The sequence below is a fragment of the Macrobrachium nipponense genome, chromosome 10, assembly GCF_015104395.2.
Source record: "Macrobrachium nipponense isolate FS-2020 chromosome 10, ASM1510439v2, whole genome shotgun sequence".
NCBI lineage: Eukaryota > Metazoa > Arthropoda > Malacostraca > Decapoda > Palaemonidae > Macrobrachium > Macrobrachium nipponense.
In genome coordinates, this window is record NC_087204.1 from 54,684,310 (window position 1) to 54,712,113 (window position 27,804).

Below are 27,804 nucleotides of genomic sequence, written 5' to 3' on the forward strand. Positions count from 1 at the left end.
TGAGAATGCTGAGGTGGATTATGGGAATATCGCTGCTTGAGAGATTGGAAAATGATGAAATAAGAAGAGCAGGCTTAGTAAAGATGACAGAGGTGATAATAGAGTCACGATTGAGATAGTATGGGCATGTGTTGAGGATGGATGATGAAGAGAGAGTGAAGAGGGCTTGGGAGGAACCTGTTAGAGGAAGAAGATCGAGAGGGAGACAGAGAATTAGATGGCGAGATAAAGTGAAGGAAGATATGGAGAAGAGGTTTGATGGAGGATGATGCCTTTGATGGAAGGCAGTGGAGAAGGCACATCAGGCAACCGACCCCTTAATGTAGGGATAACGGTCGGAAAGAAGAAGAGTTGTAATAGATAGTAATTTACTGTTTACTAGTTACTGTTTGTGTGCATATCCACGTTTATAAAACGAAATCACCGAAGCATATTTACTATATAAATAATTTGCAAGTTTTCTTTGATAAATGCTTATACACAATAACCTGCGTAAATGGAAGACCAATGTATCTTTGCGATCAGGATCGCACTGAAGCGAAGAAAGAGTTTCTTCTTCAATGGTACTGCGTCTCCTTCAACAGCTTCTGCTCCACCCAGCTCTAAAAGCCGGTCTTTCCCAAGTTCAAATACGGATTACATATTATATAAAAATCATTTCCACGGACCTCTTACGAATATCTTCTGCAGAATATAAATATTGACCTCCTTGAACTTTTCCCCCATCAGTTCTCTGCCATCTTTTTAGCGGATAAAATTTCACTGAAAAACGGAGATTCCAAAGAGACTCTCAGTCTGGCATTCGTCTCTTTCAAGACCCTCCCTTTCTGCCAGTGACTCGCACATCGCCGCTGGCCATCAAAATAGGGGGGAGAGAGAGAGAGAGAGAGAGAGAGAGAGAGAGAGAGAGAGAGAGAGAGAGAGAGAGAGAGAGAAATCGTCCTCAGAACATATATATTCTAAAAGTTTTTGTCATCCTGAGTTTAGGTATCCAGTTTTGTCTCCCCTTGGTTCATGCTTTCACAAGTTCTTTCAATGGATTAGATGAAGATTTATTTAAAAAGAAAAAATGTCTCCCGTTAAATCCCGACCTTTTTACTAAACGGAAATATTCGAACGGGCAATTTATTCAAAAACAGAATTTCTTTTCGACGGTTCATACAACTAACTTCCTCGTCTCGCTGATATCGGAATACTTTCGTTCTCTTGATCTTTTTCCTGCTAGGTCAGCCTTAAAGTTGCATTATTTGGTTCTTTGGGTGATACTGTTGATGGCTCGCTATTTGACATTAACTCACGATCAGATGTGTAAAAGGAAAGAAATCAGGATGCGAAATCATAGAGACATGGAGAGGTGAAAGCTTGAAATGGAAACACTAAAATTTCTACACATTTAGGCGGAGAGGAAAGGAAAAACAATTGGAAAAAGATGGTCACGAAATGAGCCTCTTCACTCTCACGTTTTTGTTCAATATTCAACATTTAATTCTTGTTTATTCTCCTCCCAGCTTCCTCTTCTCTGTCATCAACAGCACTTTCTCAAATTGCTCTTCATTTGTTTATCTATCTACTGCGATCTTACGGGCAACTCTGAGTCATTCTACCTTCCCGTTCTCCAGTATCATTAGATAACATTTCAGTTCAATTTATTCACTCTCGTGAAATTAAATGTTTTTGTTTCAATGTTAACCTTCATCCACACAACTGAAACTTGAGTGACCTTATACATACATCACTGATGAGGATAGTCCTAGAAAATTTGTTGTGCCACTCCTTTGGTTTCCTTTCACAGTAAGGCTGAGCAAAGGCAACTGGTTTTATTCATGTCCTTTCCCAGGATTTTTCAAGAAATTTTTTTCTTTTTGTTGGGAATCCTCGCTGTCTCGTCTCTTTATTCTGTCGCCAGCAACTATCTTCGGACTGCTTCATTTGGTGGCTTCCTTTACCCTTAGTGTTTAACTTCAGAATATTCCCATTCTCTGATCCCTGCCCTCTTTCTTCTTGTGACAACAGAATGCATCGCTTCCTTCTCAGGCAAGACCCACTTTTCCGTCTTCCTTTCTTGTTTCCATCGGTCACTGCTCAGGTAAAAGCTTTTGCTTCATAAGCACAATGGATAGCCTCCCATGCCTAAAGTTCACCTCTATTGTTAATACTGGTCCACTTTACATAACAGAAGATAATATATAACAAATTTCCTTGAATGTTTGCGACAATACATACATAATCTATATCTATATATATATATATATATATATATATATATATATATATATATATATATATATATATATATATAATATATATATAAGTGTGTGTGTGTGTGTGTGTGTGTGTGTATAAAGTTATAAGCCACGAAATGAAAGTTGACACTTGACTTGTCTTTGAGGATGGTCCTCTTGATAATCAACTTGCCTTTAGGGCGCGTTTTTGGTCGATGAACTTATCCAATTTTCGGTGGAATATCAAACTATTTAATCCTACACGGGTGGGATATCAAACTATTTAATCCTAAACAGGTGGAGTATCAAACTATTTAATCCTACACAGGTGGAATATCAAACTATTTAATCCTACACAGGTGAAATCTTAAACAGGTGGAATATCAAGCTATTTCATCCTTTACAGGTGGAGTGTCAAACTATTTAATCCTACACAGGTGAAATATCAAATTAACGTAATATCAGAGCACATACTAGACCCCCAAAGTCTATACCTGAAGCTCTCTCTCTCTCTCTCTCTCTCTCTCTCTCTCTCTCTCTCTCTCTCTCTCTCTCTCTCTCTCTCTCTCTCATCAATTATAATTGATGGAGGTTCAACTGGCGACTGGCGGCTTTTTTATTCACCCATCTCTTTCCTCCCATCCGCTTTCAATATAATTTGACGTGCTGGGTCTGGTAAGTACAACTACTGTGGTTATAACGCGAGATAAGAGCGAGAAAATTTCATATTGCCATGATTATGGAAAAAATAAGTCAATCAAAGAAAATATAAAAAAGCGTTTTAAATCATACTCATTTCAGAATTTACAATAAGTTCATAAAAATATGACTAAAAATTCAATCTTCGTGGATATGCTTTCTACAAACTCAGCAAATTCACAAAAGTAATCTGATGGAAGCGTTTTCAACCTTTCTGATTTTGCCGCCACATCACAACCTCTCCTTCCGCCAGGCCACGACAGTCGAGCGTTGTTGTCTAAAAAGCGAAAAGCAAACGGGAATTCCTGTATACTGGAAATGGTCAGGGACAAAGTGTGATTACGAGGGAGAGAGCTGGAGGCTCTTACCGTTAATTCCGCTTAATTGCTTCTGTCATCGTTACACAATTTCGGGGAAAGTTGCAAACTCCTGTTTATTCGAATCGATTGCCCAGATATAATATGATGATCTTGGTGGAGGGGGAGGGGTTACCTGGGAGTAATCTAATTCTGACATAAACCCTGGGGACGGGGAATGGGGGAGACAAGTGGCTATTCGTTACTAATGTCATTTTGGCCTACAAGAAGGGGATGGAGGGGAAGTGCACAATGTTGAATAACACACTCCAGCACATTATTCATATGACCTTCCTTGTTGTGACTTCCTGTTAATATAGAAAAAATACCTTGTAATAAAATAATATATCTCGCCTTACCGGAATACTGACTTCTATTACCGTTCATTTTTATATTTCTACCAGCGAAAGTGCTAGGTAGGTGCCAGATATTGATGCCACATGCCACAGAAACAAATGGTCCAGACTAATGCTTAAGGAACACCCAAGCCCATACATCCATCACACGCGCCATTCCCCGGTATAACTGCGTCTTTGGTTTTACTGATGATGTTGTTAAGCACACTACCAACAACGCTGCTATTACCAATAACACCAGTAAATAAAAAAAAAAAAACCGGTTTTGTTACAATCAAAGGACCCCTCGTATCCTGACACGATACGATCCTACTTGTCGAGGAAGGTACCTACCTCTCTTTCGCCCAGCCCAAGTCCCAACAAAGACACGCTCGCTCAATTAACCTTTCAGTTGCAAGATTAAGGAAAGGTTTGTAGGTGAGTTTGCATATCATTATTGCTCGGCCATTAAACTGCCCAGACGGCCTTCCAGCTTTATGAGGTCGAGGGACGAGAACTGGAAAGGAGGTTTGGGAAAAGGGGGAGGGAGGTATCAAAGTGAGAAGCGCAATTCACTCTGCCCTGCCTCCATCAAGAGTTCCCCTCCTCACACCTTCGCCTTCACCAAGGAGCAGAGGCGGTTCCTTTTCGTATTACAGTCGAGTAGTCGGGTTATGACTTCCTCGAACACGTCGTCACTTGGACCAAATACTCGGGAAGGGAGGGACGAGGGATCAGGCCCCACACCACCATTAGACTTCCACTTCATGGAATGGACCTTGACTACCACCGACAGGGAGGTAAATAATTATTCTAATCATTTGAAAAACTTACATGACGTAGAGAGCGCTCCCGCCACAACTGTATCATTGAAAATTTGCGCCGTTTACCCTTAGATTGTCTTCACACTTGTTGATTTATTAAAAGAGTAATGACAGTGTTGAAAGCTCCAGTCCTCACTTTGGTCCCCTACTTTGATTTGTCGCTAAGGCTCAAAAGGATTTCCGAAGAGCACATTGGAAATTAAAAAAGTATAATGGGTTTTTGGCTTCTCAACCGCCCCTCACCCCAGTGTATAGTGTGGAGGGGGAGTGTATACCCACAGGTCTAATGGAACAAGTAAAGGTCAAGCAAAACTAACTAACCTCAAATTTGGCCAGACTCCGGGATATAATATATATATAATATATATATAATCTATATAGACATATATATATATATATATATATTATATATATATATATATAGTATATATGATATATATATATATATATATATCTATATATACACACACATATATATATGCATATATATATATATATATTATATATATATATATATATATATACATATATATATATATATATATATATATATATGTATATATATATATACAATATATATATATATATATATATATATATATATATATATATATATATATATATATATAGATGGATCAATGACCTACCCACAAACATTGTTTTTTATGTGGGGCTTTAAAGAGATATCAGGACTTGATCTGCATGGCATTGAATATGGGGGCTGAGGTAGGCTTAAATGATATAATAATAGTACAAAAATAACACAAATAAAGTAATAATATAATAATTGTAAGGATGTATTTTTCAAGTATAAAAAATTTCAGTAACCGCTCGCTCACATATAACTGTTAGAATGATTACGCATATTACACAAACCGGAAAATTAAGTAGATTCTATAAAATAAAAGTGCTCCATTACAATTCATATATCATAACACGTTGTTGATATTAACATATTTCTGACAAAATAGCGCAAAGTCTATTTAGAAGGAAATTACTGACGAACCGAAAACTTCTATTAATGATTAAAATGACTAACCCTATTTACAATGAATAAACTATTATTTCAAGCAGCGCTTTTCATTACACTGAGACCAAGTGCTACACATTAGTATTAGTCATCAAACACGAAATTAAAAGGACTTAGTAAAGACGTGCTCATTTTTCATGAATTACCTCCTTTGTCTTATTCCACAAAATTTTCAGAAAGCATAGGGAATTTTCAGTCTATTACTAATGTTGATTTAGAGTTCATGGTGAAATAAGAGCCATGATGTGCAATCAGAAATATATACAACCAAGTCTTGAAATTAACGTCTATTTTTCAACTGAATTAATTTAGTCAAGGTCACAAAAACAGAGGCATTTATAAAATCTTTAAAAATGTGTTTTTCTTCACAGAAATTGAATCCTGCTCTGCATACAACAAAGCTGGCCTAAAAAACGAAGCATAATTAAACAATTATTATATTTCCAAAGTTTTTTTTACAAAGTTTACATTAACTTACCTCTCCTGAAATAATGAAATACATCGGTATGTTTTGTAAATACAGCACAAGCTTACAGCACATAATATTTTGATTTAATAATTTCCAATCGCAGTAATAGTAGTAGAAATGAGAAAGAATATTCATGAATGTATAAATGTAAAGTTTAAAGTGACATTAAAAATTCTGTAGAAGAAAAATGTTTTTCTTGAAACGTAAGTGGAATAGAGTCCCTTCTGCATCTAGAATACAAGTAAACGGAATAAAGCACTAAAGATAGTTTTCCTCATCTTTGGGACAAATACGTACCACTAAGGGCAGAATTTCCAAAAGCTTGTAGCGTCCAACGTGGACCCCAAACACCTTCAACTCGCATACGTCACGCATCTTTTATACATATATCATCATTCATATTACTGTCCTGTTAAATGTATTGCCATTATCATAAGCATTACAATGTCAGCATTTCAGCCATATGTACCATAGCTTCAGTCGAGTCTTGTGTATCGATTTATATGTGTATTTCCATGTCAACAAATACATATGATTGTGTTGTGACCTCTGTTTCAGGCACTACATTTCTGCTCGCAAGATCTATTGACCTATCCGTCTGTTGTCTGAATAGATTGGTAAGTTTGTAGGCGTTACTTATTACTTACGCCTTCGCTAAAGTTGATGACCATGGAGTTGACTGACTCAGCCAACCCCAACGATGCCAGCCTCTCCAGCGAGACCACCGCCGCCACCTCCATACATCTACCCCTATTCACGCTTGGTTCTTCAGGGCAGAGACAATCTTCCGATGGAAGAAAATTACCTCCTCAACACACAAAGCAGACGCCGTCTTCGAATTCCTGCCAGACAAAGTTTTAAAGCAAGTTGCAGGATGGCTCGCAGAACTTCAAACCCGTCACCTACGAATTCCTGAAGGACCAGCTGAAGTCATCCTTCAGCATGCCACCCGCCCTAATAGCCCAGAAATTCCTCAATGAGGCGGGAACAGCCATCACATGTCCACGAACATTTGCAGCAGCCCACAGCGCTACCCGCCACAGACAGCCTACCTGAGTCCACATTAGACCTTGTGAGAGGTCCTAGCCACAAAACTACCCTACCAAAGAGTGGCAGCCATGCCCAATGCCTCCACTATGCTATTGGAAGAATTCCTGAAATTGGTCAACGAAGAGCACATGGCCCACAAGACGATGGAACAAACACAGCCACCAACAGCAGCACCACCACCACCATGATGGGCCCAGCAGTCAACCGACACAGAATCTGACAGTGACCCAGAGGGATCAGCCACCTGTATCCACAAATGAAACTTCACCAAGCAATTCATCAAGGGGAAGACCAGACAGATGAAAGACGAACCACCAGAGGGAACCTGGTACTTTCATTGGAGACATGGGAAGAAGGCCCGCAAATGTGACTGAGGCTGCCTATTTTGAAAAACGTGCAAAAGGGTTGCACCTGCAACCCAACCTATTGAATGTCAGCAGAGAACAGGCCAGTTGCCTCAAGAACGAAAAGTCAAACAAAATTCCTCATCGACACTGGGTCATGCAGGTCATTTGTGGCAGCTAATCTGCATGAATGACTCAATCCTGCTCCACCCAACAACCTCAACTTATCCACCACCAGCGGAACACCACTCAAGCAAAGGTCCCCTGGGATTATGGTATCAGAACAGATAGGGTGATACCAGACGTGACTCACAAAGGTTGGTGATAAGTCACTGAAGATCTCTTTTCCACCGGAGGCCCTGGGGAGGGAGAGGAGGCTGGGAGTCCATCGGTCCCCTCTGATAGGTCTATAGGTGATGTGGGCACTTCATCTGAGGGAGAGAGAGTGGTTCCGACTTGGGAGGGTATGGCCACCTCGACTTACTTCGAATCATCAATTCTCTCATGTTGTTGGGAGGCAAGGAAATAATAAAAGCTTACAGTACAGTAGTCTAATGATTCCTGCACTCCTTTGATCTCATTCCACATCAGTGAAAGATTGTTATTTTTTTCCACAGTTTTAAGACTGTCAAATTATTCTTGTAATCCTTTGATCACGTCCAGATCCATGAAATTTTTCAGTTGCATCCTCAATTTTTTCTGAGTTTTTGTCAATATTTTTTCTGCTGCATGGTGCACTCACTGCAGGTAGGCTAAGATCAGCATGCCCCTTTGGAGGCAGATTGTAAGGGTCATCGGTGTAGATTTCCAAAGAGTAGGTCCTTAGCCACTTAGCGATTTATATTTTCTTGAGAGAAGATATGTTTTTTGAGGATCGCTCCTGGAGAATGGTTTATGGTATCAGGTCTTTGCATTTTGAATATGTAACATTAATTTCCTCATCGGAGAAAGCTGGACAGATTGTATCACAGACTCGACATTGGAACAGTTCGATTGGTACTGTACAAAGACAACTGTTCGCATGTATGGAACGTGTGTCGGGCAGACATATTGTTAGGTGCCAGGGTCACTGGCAAGACGGTTGGAGTGGGTCAGATGGCATTTTTGTCATAAATACCATATAGCTTCAGTAGTGTCTTGTGTATCACTTTATATGTATATTTTCATCTGTCAACAAACACAAATGATTGTATTGTAACCTTTCTTTGTGTTCACCTAGTTTCAGACACTAAATATTCACTCGCAAGAGCTATTGACCTGTCATTTTGTTGTCTGAATAAATTAATAAGTTTGCAGACACTGCCTCTTACTCACGCCTTCTCTACAGGCTGTTTTCAGAAAAAAAATATGTAAGCCCAGATACACTATCAACCTTCGTCCTCTTACAAAAAGATCAGACAATCGCTATTGCAAATGCTACTGAAGAATGGTTTAAAATACTGAAAATAGTGACTTAGTTGCCCCTGTTCCTTTACAGGTTTCATTCAGTTATTACCGAACCATTTTCATTTTAAAGTTAAGTAAATCTGTAACCTATAACAACGTAGTATGTAAATTTCCTCAGGCGCAAATACAAAGTAGAAACTACTCAAGCAATCGCTTTTTAGGCATGCGATTAATTTTGTACAACCTACATAACCTTATGAGTATAATTGCAAATTCTGCATGCATCACTTTCTCTATCAGTTCAATGACCTTCGATGTCAGGATGCCAGAAAACTTCCAATCATTCATTCATTCATTCATTCATTCTTGAACATCATCTTTGTTTACTGGTTGACCAAAATGACAGGACAGATCTCAGTTAATCCAAAATAGTTTCAACACTACAGAATGTTCATCCACAGCATGCAACAGAACCACATGGACGTTATCAGGGTTATATATGAATTATACAGACTTCTCCAGAACCCCTGATACTTCAAACATGCAAAAATTAACTTTATCTTGAATATCTTTTGCTTGGCTTTTACAAATGATTACAGCATAGATGGTTAATTTTGAATACAATATTCTGAAGCACTTCCAAGTGGTTACATAATGCTGAATACACAACCCCTTTACCTCTCATGTCTGCACGGCTACAACAACAATATAGTAGTCAACGTAGAGAAAGTGGAATGATTGAAAATCCCTCTAGCCACTGAGGGGTGAGACCCAAAACAACAACAAATGATAATTTAGCAGAAGGTCGAATCCCTGCTGACCTACCGCTATATCGAGAAGATCCCACAAGCACCATCATTCTATTCTGATCCATCGCTGTGACCATGCTCGATCGAAATCGAGAGAAACGTTTACATAATCATTTTATATTAAACATAAGCGCAATGTATTAGTTTTACATGTAAACTCTATGGACATTACGCAATGTATTAGTTTTACATGTAAACTCTATGGACATTACTCTCCATATTTCACTACCGCGCGCGGCGGGGGGGGGGGGGGGGGGGGGCAAATTCCCAAAATCGATAGGTTGCTCGGCAATTGTAATAACCAAGAAAAGGTGTCGTGAAAAAGATAGAGAAAACTATCAACGAAATCAACTCTGTTGAGCAGCAATATCTTTTAACAGTACCTGTTTAAAAGAGGGACGTCTACCATTATTATTGATATTTAATTTTTTTTTTGGGGGGAGGGGGGGGCAATCACAGTCATCCTATTCGACTGGGTGATTTTTATAGTGTGGGGTACCTGGTTGCATCCTGCCTCCTTAGGAGCCCATCACTTTCCTCACTGTGTGCTCTGTTTCTAGTAGCGCACACTCTGCATGAGTCCTGAAGCTACTTCAACATCTAGTTTTTCTAGGTTCCTTTTCAAAGATCTTGGGATCGTGCCTAGTGTTTTTATGATTATGGGTACAATTTCCACTGGCATATCCCATATCCTTCTCATTTCTATTTTCTGGTCTTGATACTTATTTAGTTTTTCTCATTCTTTCTCATCTACTCTGGGTCCCATGGTATTGTGACATCAGTGACCGATACTCTTCTTGATTTTGTTAATCTAAGTCATGTCTGGTCTATTGGCATGTATCACTCTATCTGTACTGATATATTCTCAGAGGACCTTTGCCTGATCATTGTCTACCACTACTTCAGGTTGGTGTTCATACAATTTATTACTGCAAGGTAGCTAGTGCTTCTTGAACATGGGAGAGATGTTATTTCCATCTATTGTTCTTTGGACGTTTCTGGCTCTTAGTGTCTGACCTTGTGTCAATGTTACCATTCCTTGTTTCCTTCTTGAGTTCTCCCCTCCGTAGCCATTGCCATGTTTCATCGCTGGATAGTTCTCTAGTCTGTCTCATGTACTGTCTGTACATCGGCTTGTTGTGCCATTCCTCCGATCTGTTTCTCATTCTCCTGTCTCTGTATATTTCTGGGTCTTCATCTACTTTTATCAGTACTTCTTCCCATGCACTCCTTAGCCACTCATCTTCATTGGCTTACAGATATTGCCCCGGTGCTCTGCTCTTGATGCAGTCCTTTATACTTAGTAGCCCTCTCCCTCCTTTTTTTCTATGCGCTGTATCTAACTGCTGGTACTGGCCCGTTTTATGGCTTTTATCATATTTCCGATGTTCAGTTTTGACTTGAGGATCGCCTAAAGCCTCTGCAAATATTCTTTCCTGACCGTGTCCATCTCTTGGTGTTTTATATCCTCTCCTGTTATTCCCTGGTATTTGTATCCGGTCTCATCTATGTGTTTGATGCTATTCCCATCTGGTAGCTTTAGCCCTTTAGTCCCTGACACTTTGCCTTTTTGTATGTTGACCAAGGCACATTTTTCTATTCCATATTCTATCTTGATATCCCGAGATACAATCCTTACAGTCTGGATTAAAGCATCCATTTCCTTGGTGCGCCTACCATACAGCTTGTTGTCATCCATGAACATCAGATGGTTAATTCTGTTGCCTCCTTTCTTGAGTTGGTAACCAGCATTCATCTTATGCAGTACTTTTGTCATGGGATTCAGTATTACTATATTATTATTATTATTATTATTTATTGGAAGGAGACCCTCTTTCAAACAAGTTTTATTGAAAGATATTGCTGCATCAGCTGCATTCAACTTGTAAATAGTCTTCTCTATTTTTATAACAATAGCTTTCTCTCTGCTACTACAACTGGCGAGTATTGCGCCGATATTACTCATCAGGAGGAGTCAATTTCGGGGATATTGCTTAAAAATTTATTTATTTGTCACAGTACATGAACAAATAAAATATACAAGTCGATCTAGTGGCCAACGTTTCTCTCGGTATCATCCGAGCATGATCACGGCAGTGGATCGGAGTAGACTGTAGGTGTTGTCAAGATCTACTCAATATATAGCGGCAGGTCAGCAGGGGGGGGTCAACCGCGAGCTGCATTTTCATTGGCTGGTGGCGCAATGCGCTCCAGCTATTGGGTTGAAAGAAGTTTTCTTCAAGACGCTTCTCGTCGTGAAGGTTGCGCTGTTGCAGCCTAGCTGATCGTCGAGGCTGGGGCAAGACTTCCCTGGGCGCTGTGTCACGACGGCTCGCGTTTTGTCATTGGCTGATGGGCTGCTTGTCTCATCTGGTATTCTTTGATCGGGAGTGTCGTTCGGTCTAGGTATCTATTTTTTTTTGGGGGTGCTATTATTTATGCACATAGGTCTCCTTAGGTTGGTGGGGAGGAAGAGCACTTCCTGTGCGTATTCAATGAGGGCTTCTCTTGTTGTATGAGGAGTGCCTCGAGCAGTCGCAAACGCCGTTGATCAGGAGCCCTCCCTATTATCTTAATATTCTTGATAATAGACCGTCGCGGGAGATGGCTTCCTGGGTGCTGTCATGGTATGGTTTTTAATTGCCCCTTCTTGTGCGTGGCAAGAAATCCTCTGGACAGTTTCATAGAAGTCATACCAACGTAAGAGCCGGGACATCCACGGACGGGGCATGAGAATTGGTAGACTACATTCGACTGTTTCAAGAGGTCTCTTGCTGGGGGGGTCGGGTTGTTTATTATTATTATTTTTATTATTATTATTATATTTTATTCTACTATTTCTTGTAGTTTTGTCCAACATATTTAAAGAAAATCATATATAATGTTTACTAATTTATTACAAAGTAATAATTAGAGGGGCATTAATCTTTCTACGAAGATATTTTCGTATATGAACACATAGCCTTCGTGGAATGACAGTATGTTACAAAGATTTTCTCTTATATAAATTTCTTATGGACGGTTACATAGAAGCATATGCATACAAGATTAGCTAAAAATTCTTGAACGACGATTTAATGACTGAATCTACGACTAGCACTACGAACCTCCTTTGTGAATGTGATTTTAAAAACCATTATCACTCAGTGCATGTAGGGGTTTAAAAGGATTTCGAACAATTCTCATAAATCATTTACTAGGCGATTTCTGTAGTTGCAATCTATATATCCGAGATTTTATACGGATTTTATGAACGTGTTCAGGAGCTGATATACATGGACATCCGGATGATCTCCAATGTGTGTATATTATATACCATATATATATATACAAACAGCTTCACAGTATCCATAGTTGTTGATATACAATGTTCGTTTGCAATATAAATATTAAATTATTCTCACAATTGTAATTTTAGCACCCTAAAAATAGCTGCAACTGTTTTCGGTTTCCTGTACGGGTTAACGAACGCATTTCAGTTTCATTCGACGTTTCTGAAGGAAAGTGCAGACCGAAGTGTGAATGGTTCAACATAGAAATTGATATATGGTGATTTTTTAGTTGATTAAATGCTTAGATATGATGATGGTAAATCTCAAGGTAAAACAGAACTTGTATTTTATTGGCAAGATATAATTAAGATGTTTTGCTTAAGTCGAACGCTGAAAAATTATAAAAAAAAAATAAAAAATGTGGCATTTTCGTGGTGAGTAATTTTTAATAATGGGGTAGTTTTGTCACAGAAGTGTTTAGCCTGCTAATACGCATGCGTGGATTGTGACTGACTCGCTTCTTCTTGTCGATGAATTAGTTCTTGATCTCCAAAGCTGTACCCATAATTACAAAGTTTTGTGTGTGTGTGTGTGTGTGTGTGTATTAGACAGTTGTCGGATATGATGATGGTAATACCACAGGATACTAAGAATTTGTATTTTATTGGCAAGGTATGATGGTGATACACGCATGAAATTTGGCACAACGATTCTTCTTGATCTTCTGTCTCATCATCAACCTCCAGCCACACAACATTTTGCCATTTTCCAAGATGGCCGGCAGGTTTTCAAAATGGCTTTCACTGGATATCTGAATATTGGCATTTAATTGGTTAATCACGTTCGACTTCATCAGTCATTTCTATAATCAGTCACTCCCAGTTTATGCTAAAATAATGAAATCGAGCCTTTACATACTTAGATACATAATTTGACTGCCTAGAAATATCCAAGATGGCTGTCACTATATCAAAAATGTCTGCCAAAAAGGCTAAATTGGTACTTAAGTTTAAATACGAGACAAAGGGTCAAGTAATATGGATTCGGGGTAACTTCAACTTGATCAGTTTATTTTTTGTAGGCTAGAAATCAATTAAGCCCAACTTGGTTCATTTTCAGCCTCATTTTAAAAAAAATGATTAATTAACTCAATGTAAAGTGTAATAGGGTAGTGTCCGGGCACACTGGGTGACAGCTACACTGGCTGACACTAGAGCTTTGAGTCTGCATGAGGTTCAATGCTAGCTAACGGTAGATATTTGTCATTAGTTTCCCAAATGCTGCTTAGCTAGCCCCAGTTCAAAGTTAAAAAGCCACACCTGAATTGATAGGATGTGTCAGTGCGGGAGAGCCGAGCCAAGGAAGATGAGGCTTTAGTCTTCCAGAAGGTGTAGAGATCACGTGGGAATTAAATAACACCGGATGAATGATCAGGCTAGGGGTAGGATTATGACACATCGAGCCTATACTCTGTTGTTTTTTTTCATCTGTCCATCTGCCTATGGTGTTTGTGTATGGCAAGACTGCGTCCCGGTAAATAGTTACGCTGTGTGAAAGTGTTAGGTTAAATAAAAGGATATCTGGGTGTACATTTGCAAACTGAAAAGTGTTTTAATAATTTACTGTATGCGAATTACACCGTTAATATTCGAAATAGGATATTATTATAATCGTTGAATGTAAGCTGAATGTAACTATCTAAAGCCCGGGACGCAGTGTTACCATACAAAAACACCACAGGCCGATGGACAGATGAAAAAAATAGAGTATAGTTAGTTGTATCCCATATTTGAAAGTGCACATATGTTAAAAGGATAAACCTTCGGCCTATAGAACAAAAGTCGACATCTTTAATGAAGGGAGATAGTACGACTAACTGGAAGCTTTGTTGCTTGTGCAAAGCAGACACACGTGGAAGACTAGCGGATGCATCTGGTGCTGGCTATGTTACCCTCACTACAAATATTTTATAAGTTAAATGCAATGCCTATACCATTTTAAGTTGAGTATCAAGTATATCTTAGTTTTACCAGATCACTGAGCTAATTAACAGCTATCCTAGGGCTGGCCCAAAGGATAGGATATTTTTTACATGGCTAGGAAGCCATTGGTTACCTAGCAACGGGACCTACAGCTTACAGTGGGATCCGAACCACAATATATCGACAAGTGAATGTCTAATCACCAGAAATAAATTCCTCTGATTCCATGTTGGCAGAGCAGGGAATTGAACTCGTGACCACCAAATCAGTAGGCGATCCCCCAAAGACTTGATGAAGGTGATGGAATTCAGCAGACCTTTGGAAAAAGGCTAGAAAACTAAAAAGGAGAAGGAATCCATCGTGTAAGAAAAAGATGATGCCCCATCAACAAAAGTCACATGTCGTAGCCAGAAAACAGATAAAGACTATGCAGAAGAATCTAAAACTGAGAAAGAAGGAATCAGCTTTATTTGTGACAAACCAGCACAAATCAAAGATTTACGATTGACCATGACATTGGCTTTACATGAAAAGCTGCAATGATGTGCCATGAACCTACTAAGTAATGAGAAACTTCTGGCCAAGCTTAATGCTGGAGATATTGTTTCCAGGACCATATATATCACCCATCTTGTATGACAGGTGTGTACAACAGGGAAAGAGCCTGGCTAAATTCCCAGAAAATTGGAGATGACTCTGTGCCGTACAGACAACAGGCATGTGCCCAGGCTTTTTCTGAGGGTTGCTGCTATTTTACGATGGTATAAGTTAATGATTTGTACAAAGAAAGACTGGAACAGATAAATGTTGATGCTTCCTTTGTGCACTGAATACAGTTGAAAGAACAGATACTTTCCCGTATCCCAGAAATGGAGGCCTTCAAAATGGGAAGAGAGATTTGGCTTGCCAAAAAGGGGAAAGTGGGAGAAGCCCTAGCCACAGCATGTGACTACAATGATGCACTAATCGTGGCCAAAGCAGCAAACATATTGAGGAAACAGATGCTTGAACATGAGAAAGAATTTGATGGAATCTTAACGGCAGACGCTGGAAGAGAATCTGTACCACCAAGTTAGTTGGAATTTGTAAGTGTGCTGCAAAACGGGGGTGAGATTGTTGCAAGTTGTAAGGTATCTTGAAGTGCTCATCTGAAGGCTGTCATGTCATGTAGGGTCTTTGTTACCTATCAAAAGGTAACACCGCCCCCAAGGCATCTCTTTAGTTGTGACGCTACTATACTGGTGTGTGTATGTATGTTTGTTTGTTAGTGTACATATAATATATATATATATATATATATATATATATATATATATATATATATATAAATAAATAAATAAATAAATATATATATATATATATATATATATATATATATATATATATATATATATATATAATCTGCATGAATGAATAGTTACTATAGGTTACATTATACGAACACACACACACACACACACACACATATATATATATATATATATCGAGCTACAATGTCCTTTAATATCTAATTCGCTCTACCTCGGAATTAATATATTTTTCATATATGCTTAACCGAAGGGGAATTTTTCTCGATAATAGATTTACCTGTACTTGGGCGCGAACGCAGGTACATTATAAATCCAGGACCGTCAGTGGAAGCGATACCACCCAACCGCGAGAGCCTCTCGCGGTTGGGTGGTATCGCTTCCACTGACGGTCCTGGATTTATAATGTACCTGCGTTCGCGCCCAAGTACAGGTAATCTATTATCGAGAAAAAATTCCCCTTCGGTTAAGCATATATGAAAATATATTAATTCCGAGTAGAGCGAATTAGATATTAAAGGACATTGTAGCTCGATATATGTATATGAATCAGGTAATGTGATATGATTATATATATATATATATATATATTATATATATATATTATATATATATATATATATAAATAAAATATTTGTATAATGTAAACTATTGTAACTATTCATGCATGCAGAATTTTTATTTCGATGTTCTCCTAGCTTTTCTGTCAATAAACTTCCTGATCAGATAATCATACTCAGGAAACCTCACCCGTTGGAGAGACTAAAATGACTCCAAAAGCAGAAAGTGCCACAAGACATTTTTGATCGAAGAATTTCTTATTTCTTTCTTCCTGAACCTTCTTCCAGGACTTGAAGTTGCTTTTTCAGTTGACCTTATAGCAGCAAAACAGTATGTACATATAAGACCTTAGATATTGCAGACGCAGTCAACCTGGTTGGATTACAACTTGTATTAATAGTGTAAGCACATTTGTCATTAAAAAGGGGACTCGTGTTTGGTTTTTTTCAACTCACTCGATTTTGTAAGAAGATATCATAAGCTTTAAAAATATTAGGGTGGTATTTTTTCTGAACATTCTGAGGGTATGAAATCCAAGATGGCGTCCAAAATGGCCGACGATCACTAATAGTGCGATATTTCTGCGAGTACATGTGACACCATTAGAAATAAAGTGTCTCAATATTGTTTTCTGAGACCAAGAATTTAATGGACTCTTCAAATATCTGTTATATGTGTGATCTACATGCTGAATTCCAAAATGGCCACCGCACACCTGCAATGTAAGCTATATCTTATTACTTTGCATGCATTACCACGCCAACAGGATTTTGTAGTTATAAGCCAAGTAACCTTTTAAAAACGTGTATTTTTCACAAAGAATAGAAAATTAGCAAGCCATAAAACATATCTAAATGAAATGAAATGGCTTAATTACTGTTCACTTCTGCTTTATTGAGAATAATATGAGGTCAGATTGGTGTTCTACCAGTACATCAAAAAAGTCGCTCTAGGAACAGATGAGGACGAAGAGGACCAAGGGAAAGTCAAAATATTACCACGTGAGAGGCAACACTTTAATCCGAAATATTTCTCTGAAGAATTTTGATCAGATACCCGCACCTAATGAGAACTGACAGAGTATTTGGCTGGCAAACTAGTATGTCACAGAAAGAACTCCAACAGATTGAAAGAACTTATGGTGACCTTAAAAACACCAACCATGGGCAATGTTGATATACCAGACTCGCTCCTCACTCACAGCCAAGAAGAGACAGACACTTTGGTTGTACTGTAAGCTCTTACTGTTCTCAATGAAGCAGAACTTGTAGTCAGTCCCTCAGACTCAGACATCTTGCTGTTGCTTGTTTACATGTATCTAAACTTACCAACGTCTGCAACCTTCCTTATGGGAAAAGGAAGGCCAGTGAAGAGGAACATTTCTGAGCAGAGCATATACAACATGGGTTTTCATGCTCTGACAGGTACCGAAATTTCTGGTAGATTTGCTATCAAAACCTGGATGCACTAGCAATACTCGGGAATGACATGAGCTTCATTGCTTCGTCTTCTCAAATCGTCCCACAAGAAGGAGAAAACCTCCCACCAACTTCTGGTTCACTGAACTTAAACACTCGTCGGGCATATTGCATATCCATGATTTGGAGAAAAGCTTGTGAAACAAACCCTTACCTCCCACCACCAACTGCATTTGGTTGGACATTTGATGCAGGTTCACTGCTTGAATCCACCAGCTCCTGAAGCAGTATTGCACCTCATAAGTGTGGGCGCAACCTTTAATGTGAAGGAAGGTGCAGATGTCGCAAGAACAATATCTCATGTAGGAAAGTTTGTGGATGCTGGGTTTTCAGCTGCAACAACAAAACTGTCCGACGAGGGATAATATATATATTATATCTATAAATATATATATATATATAGTATATATATATATCTATATATGTATGTATTGTACTGTATGGTAGTATATATATAGTATATATATACATATATATATATATATATATATATACATATATATATAAATATATATATACATATATATATATATATATATGTATGTATGTATGTATGATATACATATATATATATATATATATATATATATATATATATATATATTATATAGAAAAGAAAGAAAATTGAGGAGTTACTTCTATGACATTCAAAATCTAATAATTCACTTGATATCAATTGTTAACAGTACCACTCCATAAAAGTCCGGCTATTTTATGAAGACAGTATGGGAATACATTGAAGCTATATTATACAGTTAAATATTTATAGAATATGAAAGGATGAATTTTGAAAGTAAGTAAAGATTAAATTATCATGTATCTTGCTTGGAATTCTGAAGATTTGGTATTTCACTGACTACAGCCATTCCTTGGAAGCAAGCCCAGAACTAACTTGATATAGTAGCCAGAGTATAAATGAAAAAATGATTAAGTGACTGAACAGTAATTCAGCCATTTCGTTTTATTTAGAACTATTTTGTGGCTTTTTAATTAATTTTTTATCTTTTGTAAAAAAAAAAAAATACATGTGTTAAAAAGGTTACTTGGTCTGTAACTACAAAATCCTGTTGGCATGGTAATGCATGCAAAGTGAGAAGGTATAGCTTACATTGCAGGTGCGCGGTGGCCATTCTGCAATTCGGCATTAGATCACACCTATAACATATATTTGAAGAGTCCATTAAATTTCTGGTCTCACAAAACATCATTTGGACACTATTTCTAATTGTGTCACATGTACTCGCAGTAATATCGCACTATTAGTGATCGGCGGCCATTTTGGACGACATCTTGGATTTCATACCCTTAGATTGTTCAGAAAAAATGCCACCCTGATTTTTTTAAAACTTATGATACCTTCTTAAACAATTAAGTGACAACAAAATTTCAAATATGCCTACACTATAATGTATTCCTTTGAAAAATCAGAGTAAAGCTAAACGGTATTTCCATAACACCTATCCTTACATCTGCTGGGCTCTTCTATGGACCTTTCCAACCACCCCAACAAGAGCAACAACAACAACAAAATAGTTTGTGGGCTTACTCCCCGAGTAAGCGAAAATGGCATACAAAGCAGACACTGCTAGTACAAACAGCCACTTGTACAGAATGACCAAAAATGCATCATCATCTATGGCTGTCAAGCAATATCGCATCTCTAGAGTAGGCGTCCCGAGTGAAGTTATTGCCATAACTACAGTAACTGTATCTTCTTCAGTAACTCAGACGCCTGACTGTTCCGATTCATACTTCCCACAATGTCAGAATTTCTTAAGTTTTGGATGTTGTTCAAATTTTCAGTGCCTAAATGCATAGTATAGTGTTCGCTCATCACATGGATTATGAGAAAAAACCACTAGTCCAAGTAGGGAAATGCTTTTGAAGTTTTACTGACTAAAAATCCCATTAACAGCATTTGTAACGAGACTGCTTTCATGAATGCACGTATAATATTTATTACTATTAATAATTTGGAAGTGGGAAAAACAAATTATACTGAAATATAGGTGAAATCAAGAATTTTTTTTTCTCTCATTTTCCGAGCAAATGCGCACAAACATAACATGTAAGTTCCTAATACTGTTTTCCGAACAAATCAAACGTCCAGATACCAAACCCGTCCCCAAGAAAAGTGCCCCGCCATAGGTCATATTACATTATTGTTAGCGGTAAACGGTTTCAGATCTTAAGAATAGTAGTTTCGGCGCTTGATGTGCTTTCACTGGATATTTTCTTCTCGCTCCTCTTGATGAGCATATATAAACTTAAAACGAAATGTTTTTGCTTAAAAGTTACAGTAAATCTTTATTTCATAATACTGTCTCGTACAACATTTTATCACGCGCTCATGTTGTGGCCTGATGTAAAAGGTTCTCTACTTCTGAAGTCCCTTTTGATTCTCTCTCCACCAAAGATGAATTTGCAAAACCTTCCTAAATGCGTTCGCCTATTTGGAAGCATTCATTAAATTTGCGCGCGGATTGGCAGGATGAATCTCCTCAATCAAAAGTACTGGTTACATTGCAGAGGGTTCATCCACAACGTGTAATCCAATCAGACCTCAGCAATAGTGTCTGTCAATTATACATCAAACTTGTGTTTTTGGTAACCCATACCCTTCAAACGGTGCTCCATAATAAAGGACCTATATTCAAAATGATTAATTTAAGAGACGGTTCAAGTCCGGCAAGAATATAAATGAGAATACAAACAACGGAAACAGAGCCGACAGCAAAGTTCATTAATACGAAGCTCAACCGCTGAAATGTAACAGTCATGCTGAACGTCGCAACGTATTCAGTGTGATCGTGATCAAGAATTTAATTAAAGGGAAACATACTATATCATGACAGAAAGGTTTCTTTTGCCTAGAGTGAGAAAACCATCCTTATAATGGGAGAGGACGCTTCATCTCCTCTGTTGCCTTCGAAATGAGGAGAAGAGAAGGGACCAGACGAAGCCTTTCTTCCTGGGAGAAGTGGGAGGAAAGGTCACACCTCCGGTTAAAAACTGCTTTGGGATTCAATGTGTGACTTGGCCCACTTGCAGGAGGATTAGTTCCGGATTTAAACTTTGAAAAAGCTATCACGCTCAGCGAATATTAAAGTGGGATCACTCACCTGACCTCATCAGGTCAGAAGATCCCTCTTCCATTATCTGTAAAAAGGACTAGAAAGAACAGCAGCCTCTTTCATCCCCTCAACAACGAAAAATTCCCCTCTCCCCAGCCCACGATTCCGACGTGTACGATGCTAACATTATTCAACCTACAAAGAATATATTTCAAATATAAAACACTCTTAAATAACCAAATATAAAAAGGGGACAGACTTCAGTGCAAAAGTACTGAATATCAAAACAAATACAAAACACGATTACTTTTTCCTTATAAAACCATCAGTTACTTTGTGAAAAGCTTCTCTACCACATCTGGCTTTTAATTTCTTCAGAAAAAAAATCTACAGAACAAAACCCAAGTACAGTGAGACAAGTCGTTTGAACATAAGAATGCAACAACAAATATTAAGAAAAAATACATTGGCAAACCCTTTAAATGTTTATTTATATTCCAAGTCATGGAAAAGAGCTATTCGAACTCTACAAGGACATACTGAGAAATTTGTGTTTACTACAAAATCGGGAAGGTGGATCTATGGGCTAAGTCTTCAAGGTCAATTACGACACTATGACCTCGGTTAGTAAGATTAGCAATGATCAGATGTTAGGACTGCTGGAGTTACTTTAGGTAACATGAAGATCGTTCAGTCAAGTCCAGTTCCGCATCCCACTTTACATTAAGAAAATCTTGAAATATTCTAGACTGTGCTCATTCCTAGATTATAATATTCTTTGTAATAAATATCATCTATCTATCTATCTATACTATCTATCTATCTACTATCTACCTATCTAGATAAACATAACGAGATAATAAATATAAATATTAGATGATATAATACATATATAGATATATAGATATATAGTATATATATGATTATGAGATATATAGAATTAGCGCATTATACAGAGGAATTTAAATAAAAGTATAATGTATATAAAAAGTAAGTTATAAGATAATATGATGGTAGTATAGGAGATGGTCTAGTAAATGATGTAGGATAATATGTATTATATAGATGATAGATACTGCAACTAGTGAGGATTGATAGTATACCTAATGTACGATATTCGACAGGATATATATATATATTATAGATATTATAGTAGATACTAGTAGTAAATAATTATATTATATATATGATATTATAATATTATATATATAATAGATATATATATAATATATTTAGGGGTAACACGAGTTTATGCAAATATTTTGAGGAATGAAAGAAAAAGTAATTTTGAGCAGAGAATGTTCTATGAACATATGTGTTTTGAGGCTTCGTTTGTCGGTGAGGGGAAATTTTTAAGAATAACTATTATCATTAGGGCTACTTTCACACAATGGCAATCGGAGTAACCTGGGATGGGCACGGGGAAGGGTGGTTGGGGGGAGGTTGAAGTGAATGAGGGAAGTGGATTCATAGTCTTTTAAATATGATTCTTTTTCGTGCAAATAATCGAATTTAAACAAGTAGCTAACAGCGGTAATGTATGGCTTTACGTATCAAGTAAGTAATGTACTACATGTTGCTGAGCAACATTCATTTGTGAACATTGAATTCCTGCGCACGATGTCCTGCCGCCTCGTCACGGAATTGTTGAACAAGAATCATGACTATACTCTGTTTTTTTCCATCTGTCCATCCGCCTGTGGTGTTTTCGCATGGTAACACTGCGTCCCGGGCTTTAAATAGTTACTCTATGTGTAAGTTTTAGGTAAATAAAAGGATATCTGGGTGTACATTTGCAACTGAAAAGTGTTTTAATAATTTACAGTATGCGAATTACACCGTTAATATTCGAAATAAGGTTATTATTATTGTTGAATGTAAGCTGAATGTAACTATCTAAAGCCCGGGACGCAGTGTTACCATACACAAACACCTCACGCTGATGGACAGATGGAAAAAAACAGAGTATAGGTCCTTTAGATGGAGAGGGAGTGATTTTTAGAAATACACTTTAAATTTTTTATAGGTGTCTAATGAATAAGCAAGCCTACCTTTAATGGATGGGAGATTCAGTTAGGCTTACTTTTCTTTTCTCTTTTTTATCGGTGTCCAACGAATACCACAGATCGGGAGGGAAACGGACTCAATGATGCAATATTTTTTTCTTCAAGATCTAAATAATATATTTGCTTGGGAGGTACTTTATTCATATAATCGGACTAATCCCTCCATCGTCCTCTTATACGGCAACAACCCTCAACAGCCCCCCACCCCCAATTCCCAGGCTACTCCCGACCTCTCGCTACCAATCACGCTAATGAATAACGATTATTTTAAAATTCCCCTCACCGACGAACGAAGCCTTATAATGCATATGTTTAGAGAACATTTTCTGCTCAAAATTACTTTTTATTTCATTCCTCAAAATATTTGCATAAACTCATATGTATATGTATATGTATATGTATATGTATGTATATATATATATATATATATATATATATATATATATATATATATATATGTATATATATAGTACACACACAATCTTTCCTATTATCTTACTTATTCTACAACGTACAAAGAATCCACTCCACCAACACAGGATGCCTTTCCCCGCAGATATACACAATTATTGTAGTACAATTGCACGATTAAATATTGCATCACTTTATGAGATATATCGTTCGCATCGTTTTTCTTTTTTACTTTTGATACAATGATTAGTTTGAGAAGATTTTTGTTATAATAAATAAAACTGCAAGGAAAAACCTTGTTTTAAGCAGTTTTTTGAGCATTTTTTCCGAATTATTATAAAATATTTCATTGAGATTAGGTAGGAACCGGCCAATCAACCACGTCAACAGATTATTATCAGTATAAAGATTGTTATTTTATGCAAATAATACGTGAGTGAGTGGAACTTGGTATATCTAATGTTATCAGGTTATCATTTGTTTTAAGATCTTTCCGTTGAAAGAAAAAAAACGTTATAATATCAAATAATATAATATCAAAAATATATAATTCATAACTTGCCAAAATTAATATCAATGCATTTCGCTTGATCGAAGGGTGGTGAAATGCATTAGAAGTTTGCGGTTCGGTTGGCACGCCTGGGACACCGAATTTTGAGGAGACTGGTGTTCATGCACGATAACTTATAAATCTTACATATGCCAATTTTCTTTTTAATATTATAAAAAAAGTCAAATTGACAGATTATTTTTATAAGTATGAATGAGAATTCAGATATACCAGAGAAGGAAATTGGAAATATTGTTTTTAGTTATATTTTTTTTTATAAATGAATGGTTTGATGAGAGTCACATAGGCCTAGAATGATCGAAACTGGTAACGACATGTGTGAACGGGGACACGTAAGTATGATTTACTGTTGTTTTTCTATAATTATGTTCAAAAGAATATTGTCTTATCTTTAGATGATGTTGTTCTTTAATTATATTCTCAAGCATTTATTGAACTTTTATTAGTTATATTTTTCAACTAAATGAAATTTTTTAATGTTACATTTCAACCTTTTGCTCACTATTACAGGGGAACTTATGGTTGCATTTTAGCTGTTCCATAATATGTAGTATTATTCTATTTAAGTACCCCGGGTGAAAAAAGTTTTTTGAAAGGGGGGTTTTCTTATTTTTCACAACCAATTATCTATTGCCCCATGGGCAATAGATAATTGTGGCTCATCTGTTATGCGTGACGGCATGTAGCGGTAGGCTCAGACAGACGGAACTATTCCGAGGGAACAGGATCTTTAGATAATATCCTTTTTGGTTTGTATTTGTCAGCTGAAAATATATGATTGAAATGGTAAATAAAGAAGTAGCCTGAAGTAGGCCTAGTTAGGCATATACAGCCCTAAATTCTAAAAGCCCATTAATTAAATTAGTTAAAAAGGACAAAGTGAAGGCCCTCATCAATTCATGGACACACACACACACGTTTAGAAAACATTACGCACAAGGCAATTGACAAGAATAAATTTCAATTCAAATGCATATAAGTGGAGGCACCATAGTATAGATAACGGTAGATAGCCGCCCTATCTTCGTCGGTACCGTGGTCTGGTCAGAGGGAAATTAAGTTCCCAAAACATATTATACAAATAAATTTCATAGCCAACCTGTTGGCAAGAAATGGTCCGAACAGACTGGTTTGCGTCGTAGGTTCAAAGATTTTATGTTGATATCCTCCAACCGAAGAGCCCTCAGCCAGCGACTTGATTTTTCTTTATTTGACGGAATCCTGTGGAATGTTATGCCTTTTGACACTTGTCAGAAGTATTGGCACAACCAAACGCCATACAAGTTGGCATAATTGACGCTATTTAAATGACAATTGACCTAAAACACGACGAAATTTAATGGCTATTAACCATAAGTTCCCCTTTCATATCATCTACCGCCCATTACGGTTATTAATAATATATGGAACTACATTTTTGCTTTTCTGTTTTACCTCAGTCTTCAGGCATACGGTTACAGAATTAGGCCATTAACACTGAAATGATCTATATATATGCACATATATGGGAGTGTTTAATACATAATGCATGTACATACTTGAGTGCAAGTAGTCAATGTAATGCATGTGTTTATGCTTCGGTCTCGTTATCGAATAAACATATATTCCTCATGCCTAATTACAACAGAAGGAAATCCTTATTAGGCAGTATGGAAGCTATACCGTTGGGTCTCTTACACGATTGCAACTACGGTACACCGTGAAGGCTGTCGTCAAGTCCCTCATTCGATTTTATTCCCGGTTACATTGCATTCACATGTGTGATAATGCATATATATACATTCCTCCTGCACTCATCACGATCCCCTCAAGAGCGATTCCCAAGGGCCAACCTTCACCTTCTGCTTCCTCCTCATTCACCTTCTTCAGCAGCTCTCTCAGGATAAAAGGTCATCAAGAGACAGGAAGCAGAAGGAGAAGTTGAGGCGATTCGTCTCTTTCACAACCCTTCCCCCTAAGCCTCTGGCTTCCCAACCCAACCATTTCTAGGACTATCATCATGAGAGAGAGAGAGAGAGAGAGAGAGAGAGAGAGAGAGAGAGAGAGAGAGAGAGAGAGAACCCTTTACCACTGTCAGGTTGAAGTCCCAAACCTAATTCACGTGAGGTCAAACGTCCAATTAATTTTTTTTTTCTGAATGAAGTTCAGTTGTGTTTCTCCCTTGATTTATTTATTTGTGAAACGAACTGCACTAAATCTGTATAGGACGTTTAATCAAACATCGCGATCTGGTTTATTCTGACCTTTCCCACAATGGCTTTACTGAAGTGAGAGGTGCAATTTCACAAATGACTGTTTTCGTCTTTCCTTTCAACACACATCCTTCCTAACTTGATGTTATAATTTATGCATTTCACACGATGGCTTATAAACCATGCAAATTCCTATTGATAAGTGATTTCCAATACCATTATTACTATTTCATTGGAAACATTTAAGAAAGGTGGGGATTAAGTGCAGACATACAACGTGAGCACTACAAATGTTGAATATGCTAACTTACTGCTTCGGCACGTATACTGTAATTTAACGGATTTCGTTTCCGCTTATTTTACATCGTTCCACTGCCGCAATTGCATTTTTTAGTCTCTCTCTCTCTCTCTCTCTCTCTCTCTCTCTCTCTCTCTCTCTCTCTCTCTCTCGTACAAGGAACTAGTCCTTTTTGTCAAAGGAACCGGCGCAATATGCTAGAGAATGCAAAGAATTGGTCTAATGAACGAAAAGACAAAGAAAAGTATACTGCATAAGATAACTGAAATTTGAGCGTGCAAGAGGTTGAATGAAGAAGGTAGAACGTAACTTAAAAAATATTCAAAGACCTCGTAAGAAGGAATATTCTATGTGCGCTTCTAGTGCAGCAGATAAGTAGAAAAATACTTCAGTTTGTGATACATATATATGTGTATATTTTATTATTCGAGCTACAAATGTCCTTTAATATCTAATTTCCTTTACCTCGGAATAGATATATTTTCATATATGTAAACCGAAGGGGAATTTTTTAGTTGATAATGATTTCGTCCCCTCATGGGATCGAACCACCGTCCAGCGGACAGGAACGAAATCGGGACGACATTGACGTTACCGATTCGTCCTGATTTCGTTCCTGTCCGCTGGATGGTGGTTCGATCCCATGAGGGGACGAAATTATCATCAACTAAAACATTCCCCTTCGGTTTACATATATGAAAATATATCAATTCCGAGGTAGAGCGAATTAGATATTAAAGAACATTTGGAGCTCGAATAATTTATATGAATCGCAGTGATGTGATAATTATTCATATGTGTATATCTATAATGTGTGTACACAAAGTAGAACAGATGACATAAGGGTTTACTAGGGAGGAATGGTGTGAGTTTACAAATGGAAAACAGTGCATGGATCAAGTGTTTATTGGGAAACACTTATATGAGAAGTCAGAAAGTAATGTGGTGTGAAAGTACCTTGAAATTATTCATAAAAGACTTGATAATAATGAAAAATCCCGACATCGGACAATGCAGTGCAAGGTAAAAGTGCACTACACATAAAACAATGCACCTTATCTTGCACGG

General features: G+C 37.5%; 1 protein-coding gene across 2 annotated transcripts in view; it reads right to left on the minus strand.

Moving 5' to 3' along the window:
• LOC135223624 (D-glucuronyl C5-epimerase B-like) overlaps window positions 1-27,804 on the minus strand; it is an 888,924-nt gene that overhangs the window by 631,818 nt on the left and 229,302 nt on the right. The gene's annotated exons all lie outside the window — the stretch shown is intronic.